This window comes from Macaca thibetana, chromosome 15 (assembly GCF_024542745.1).
Source record: "Macaca thibetana thibetana isolate TM-01 chromosome 15, ASM2454274v1, whole genome shotgun sequence".
In the NCBI taxonomy this organism is placed as follows: Eukaryota; Metazoa; Chordata; class Mammalia; order Primates; family Cercopithecidae; genus Macaca; species Macaca thibetana.
The window spans coordinates 104,521,750-104,527,830 of NC_065592.1; the positions used below are offsets into that span (position 1 = coordinate 104,521,750).

The window sequence follows — 6,081 nt, forward strand, 5'->3', positions numbered from 1 at the left end:
TGAATTTAGCAAGACTACTGATTATAATTTCAATATAAAAATATCAATTTTTACCATATACTACCAATACATAATTGGAAAATAAAACTTTAAAAGATCATTTATAATAGCATCTGAGCTGTCACCAACCTGGGGTAACTAAAAAAAATGGTGTAAGACTTTTATCAGAACACTACAAAAAGAAGAATATAGCAGATAAAAACACATTGTGTTCCTAAGGTGTGAATAAAGTTTTTTTCTTTTCCTTCACTAATAAGCATTATTCAGTGATTTCATTTAGAAAAATATATTGAACCAAGGCAGCATGTTAGCCTTGGGGAGGGGGAGAGAAGATGCAAAGATGACTAACACACAGTCCTTGCAACCAAGATTTCTAAAATCCTCTGGAGAATATGAAAGAACAGACCAAGCTGGGCAACAGAGTGGGGCTCTGTCTCTTAAAAAAAAAAAAAAAAAAAGAGAGAGAGAGAGAGAAAGAGGGAGGGAGAGAAAGAAAGAGAAAAAAAGGAATGAAGAGATGGAGAGAAAAAGGGAGGGCTGGAAGAATAGTCAACTATGTATTCATCTCAGCTCAGTAAATCAACACTTTACAGAAGATAAAGTAAACAGAGTAGCTACCTGTGGGGACATCTGGCCTTCTAAATGTTTCAAAACAAAGGAATGAGTTTCTTGCATGACTCAGCTTCGAGCTTAACTTTTCCTCTTTAACATAGTGTAGCAAACCCCAAACTTTTTGGCACCAGGGACCAGTTTTGTGGAATACAGTTTTTCCACAGATGGGCATGAGGAAGGAGGGAATGGTTTCAGGGTGATTCAGTTGCATTACATTTATTGTGCACTTTGTTTCTATTATTACATTGTAATATATAATGAAATAATTATACAGATCACCATAGTGCAGAATCAATAGGAACCCTAAGCTTGTTTTCCTGCAACTAGATGGTCCCACCTGGGGGTGATGGAAGATAGTGACAGGTCATCGGACAGTAGATTCTCATAAGGAGCGTACAACCTAGATCCCTCACATGTGCAGTTCATAATAGGGTTTGCGCTCCTATGAGAATCTAATGCCACTGCTGATTTGACAGTAGGTGGAGCTCAGGCAGTAACACAAGCAATGGGAAGTGGCTGTAGATACAGATGAAGCTTCACTCACTTGCCCACTGCTCACCTCCTGCTGTGTATTCCAGTTCGTACCAGTTATGGTCCATGACCCTAGGGTTGTAGACCCCAGGCATAGTGAATTTGGGGTCTGGAGATTTTATTTTACTTTCACATATTCCAATAAGAATGTGATTGTGATACAGTGACTGAGGATAAAAAGGAAGGAATGGATGCAAGAAGCATGAGAAGGTAGGGCAGGATCTGGCACCCGACTGTCCGTAGAGATGCAGGAAGATTAGAAATCAGCTGAGCAACTCCTAGAAGTTTAGAACCTGCACAGCTAGGAGGAAAAACAGAGTTAATAGGGACCTTATGAGTTTGAAGGAAATTGTTTATGATGTTCATTTTGATTGAGTTTTATGCCACCAGATGTTTAAGTTTGCTTGTGAAAATTTGCTACTTGTGAATGAGGTAAGTGTTTGAGATGTGGATTTTGAAGGACTCACCCTAAAGGTAATGATTACAATGGATGAAATTGTTAGGGAATAGAGAGAAGATACCAAGTGAAGGATATTGGGGAACACTGCCACTAAAGGACAAACGGGAAAGCATAATGTGTGTTAGCAAAGTTGTAATCGCCCAAGGGTTTCTTCCAGCCAGCTGCACAAATGAAGACCACAGCATTGTAGTAAAGAAAGAGTTTAATAGTCACAAGGCTGGCCACACCACGCGGGAGATGGAGTTAGTACGCAAATCATCTTGTGGGTTAGGGGTTTTTCTTTTTTTCTTTCTTTCTTTTTCTTTTTCTTTTTTTTTTTTTTTGAGACAGAGTCTTGGTCTGTCACCCAGGAGGCTGGTGTGTAGTGGCACAATCTCTGCTCATTGCAACCTCCGCCTCCCAGGTTCAAGCAATTCTCCTGCCTCAGCCTCCCAAGTAGCTGGGATTACAGGTGCCCACCACTATACCCAGCTAATTTTTTGTATTTTTGGTAGAGACGAGGTTTCACCATTTTGGCCAGGCTGGTTTCGAACTCCTGAGGGTTAGGGGATTTTCAAAGGCAGTTTTGGGGAAGTCGTCAGGGAGGCAAGGCTTGCTGCAGGTTGGTTGGGGCAGAGATGAAATCCTATGATTTCATCTGGATTGGAAGGTTCAAGTGAAGCCATAGTTGTCAGCCATGCAAAAACACCTGGAAAGGTATCTCAAAAAGCCAGTCCACAATAGTTATATTATTTGCAGGCACAGCTGACAATCTATGTCTACACCTTAGCAGAATCAGTCTCCTCTCTTCCCCAAGTTCATGGCCTTTCATTAGCTTTGCAAAAGAAGATGAGTTTTGGGCAAGGTCTGTTATCATTTAAACTATAGCCTAAATGTCTTCCAAAGTTAGCTCAGCCCAATAGCACAGTAATAATTTAAGGAAAGGGAAGATGGAGGCTGGGTTAGCTCAGATCTTTTTTACTGTCATAATTTTCTCATTGATATATTTGCAAAGGCGATTTCAAAGTGAACAGAGATTTTCAAGAAAAATAGTGTGTCATCATAGTTAAAAGCAAGGAACTAGACTGCTGTATTCAAATCCCAGATCTGCCACAAGTGATTTAATTTCCTTAGCTCCTATACCTAAAAAAACAGATATAAGTAAAGGTACCTCATAGGGTTGTTATAAGGATTAAAAGTAAGGCATTTATAAGAATGTCTGAAAATGTTATTTAAACATCAGTGGTATGTTTTGGATCTGTCCCCACCCAAATCTCATGTCAAATTTTAATCTCCAGTGTTGGAGGTGGGGCCTGGTGGTAGGTGATTGGATCATCGGGGTGGATTTTCCCCTTGGAGCAGTTCTGGTGATAGTAAGTGAGTTGTCATGAAATCTGGTCGTTTAAAAGTGTGTGGCACCTCCCCTTTCTCCAGCCATGTGGAATGCTGCTCCCCCTTCTCCTTCCACCATCATTGGAAGCTTCCTGAGGCCTCCCCGGAAGCAAACTCCACCATGCTTCCTATACAGCCTGCAGAACCATAAGCTAGTTAAACATTGTTTCTTTATAAATTACCCAGTGTCGGGTATTTCTTTATAGCAGTTCGAGAATGGACTAATAAAATCAGCTATTATTGTTTAATGTTATTTGTATAAGATAATTTTGGTAAAATAGATTCAGGAGAATTGTTAGGTCAGCTGCAACAGATTAAGGTTCATGTGAGTAGAAAGGTAATACTGAGGTAAGGCAATTCTTTCAAAAAGTAATGGAATTGTGAATGAAAGAGAAATATTATGGCAGCTTAAGGGAGAACAAAATTGAAATTTTTTTTAAAAAGCTTTTGGAATGCTGGGTGTGGTAGCTCATGCCTATAATCCCATCCACTCTGGAGTCTGAGGCAGGAAGATTGCTTAAGCCTAAGAGTTTGAGACCAGCCTGGACAATTTGTGGAGACACCTCATCTCAGGAAAAAAAAAAAAAAAAAAAATGTTTTAGTGACTTCTAAATACCTCATGATAAAGAAAATCACTTCAGTAATTTAGTCCGTCATAAACCCAGTAAATAGTAAGTCACTTGTTTTCAGTCTTTAATGGATTTTTCCAGTGGCTAATATTTTGTATTCACCATAAAATATGTTTGTGGCAGTAAATGTTAATGCAGTTTTGGTTGTTTATGATTTTTATTAGTGATTTGTTTTTTGCAAACTTAAAACCAAAAATGGCTAACAGCTGTAAGATGGAAAATACAAACATAAACCTCAGTAAATTAATTGCAGGGATTTCAAGAATCATTTCCAGTATTTTAAAATTTTGGTTTTGTCGTTTCTTTTTATAAAAAGATTAACTTAGCTACTTCAAATTCCACTATTCAGATCATAGATAAATCTGTTTTTTATTCTAACCTTAGTGTTTACCTTATGATTTTAATGATTAATTTCAAGATGTTGGGTTTTTTCAATGTCAATAAACATTTTTTACTTTTACATGTGTTCTTATAAGTGCCATGATATCACAATTTTTTGTTACATTGTAGAAAAGTTTATTTTGTTTATAAACAATTGAAACTTCAGAATATTTTAATTTTTGTGTGATTATTATAGTATTGTTTTCTTTTATCTTTAAGGACTTCATGATCTTTTATTTTTCTTTGTAAATGTTTATGGTTTACAAAGCATTGCATATATATTTTTATCATTTATTCTTCATAGCAACCTTGTTCAGTGTTGTCACCCCTACCCTTTATAGGTGAGGAAGCAGGCTCAAAGAGGTGGTGACTTGCCCAAGACTATAAATGGAACTGGATTTCCAAGTCAAAGTTCTGCAACCCTGGGCACTACTGGTTGTAGCACTACTGGTAGTTAACCTTTATTATTAAAATCATACTATCATCATCCCTCTACTCATACCATGATCTTCCCTCGTTTTTTGCTCAAAAAAGTAGCAGTTTTGTTCTAGGTTTCCAGATATGTCATTTTAGAAGTTGACTAACTTTCCTGTAAAGCTGTTGTTTGCAACCTGCTGAGATTTTGCCCTACCTTCCACCACTCCCCTCAGTGACATTTGTCAATATGTGGAGAAATTGATTGTCAGAACTGTAGAGGAGAGGTAGAGGGGAGGATGGGCGCAGTGGCTCACGCCTGTAATCCTAATACTTTAGGAGGCTAAGACTTGGAGGATTACTTGTAGCCAGGAGTTCAATATTAGCCTGGGCAACAAAGTGAGACCCTGTCTCCACAAAAACTTAGCTGAGCACAGTGGTATGCACTTGTAGTCCCAGCTACTTGGAAGCCTGAAGCAGGAGGATTGCTTGAACCTAGGAGTTTGTGGCTACAGTAAGCTATGATCACACTGCTGCACTGCAGCCTGGGCAACAGAGCAAGACTCTGTCTCTTAACAAAATAAAAAACAAAAACCTGTGGGGGACAGGGGATGCAGGTGTTACTGCCATCTAGTGTGTAGAGACCAGGGTGCTACTAAAAGATGTACAGGGCAGCCCCTGCCACAAAGAATGACCAAAATGAGTGACCACAAAATGAATGACCACAAAGAATGACCGAAATGTCAAGGGAGCCAAAATTGAGTAACTCCACTCTGAAGAGTATATTTACCCGTTCTTAATCTCGAAATCCAAACCCTCCATCTCTTGTATATCTGTAATGTTATTCTTTCCCCCTCGCCCCCAAATTATTTAAAATCTTGTTTTTGAGGTAGTTTAATATAAAGGTGATTATCTTTCATAGCATGGGAATTACACGGTGTATTTTAGTATTGTTATTAAGAATTTACGGCCGGGCGCGGTGGCTCAAGCCTGTAATCCCAGCACTTTGGGAGGCCGAGATGGGCGGATCACGAGGTCAGGAGATCGAGACCATCCTGGCTAACACGGTGAAACCCCGTCTCTACTAAGAAATACAAAAAACTAGCCGGGCGAGGTGGCAGCGCCTGTAGTCCCAGCTACTCGGGAGGCTGAGGCCGGAGAATGGCGGGAACCCGGGAGGCGGAGCTTGCAGTGAGCTGAGATCCGGCCACTGCACTCCAGCCTGGGCTACAGAGCGAGACTCCGTCTCAAAAAAAAAAAAAAAAAAAAAAAAAAAAAAAGAATTTACATTAGGCCAGACTCAGTGGCTCACACCTGTAATCCCAGCACTTTGGGAGGCAGAGGCGGGCAGATCACGAGGTCAGGAGTTTGAGACTAGCCTAGCCAGCGTGGTGAAACCCCGTCTCTACTAAAGATACAAAAAATTAGCTGGGCATAGTGGCACGTGCCTGTAATCCCAGCTACTTGGGGGGCTGGGGCAGGAGAATCGCTTGAACCTGGGAGGCGGAGGTTGCAGTGAGCCGAGATCAGGCCGCTCCACTCCATCCAGCCTGGGCTACATACAGGGCGGATTCCATCTCAAAACAAAACAAAAAATAATAATAATTTATATTAATACTGCTCTTAAAATGTTATATATAGATTAGAGTTTTCTGAAGAATAGTTTATGTTGCTGGGTGAGTG

At 39.9% G+C, this 6,081-nt stretch overlaps 1 protein-coding gene across 1 annotated transcript in view; it reads left to right on the top strand.

The window, feature by feature from the left end:
* Nucleotides 1-6,081, top strand: part of CENPP (centromere protein P) — a 273,692-nt gene that overhangs the window by 116,145 nt on the left and 151,466 nt on the right. The window lies entirely within an intron of this gene.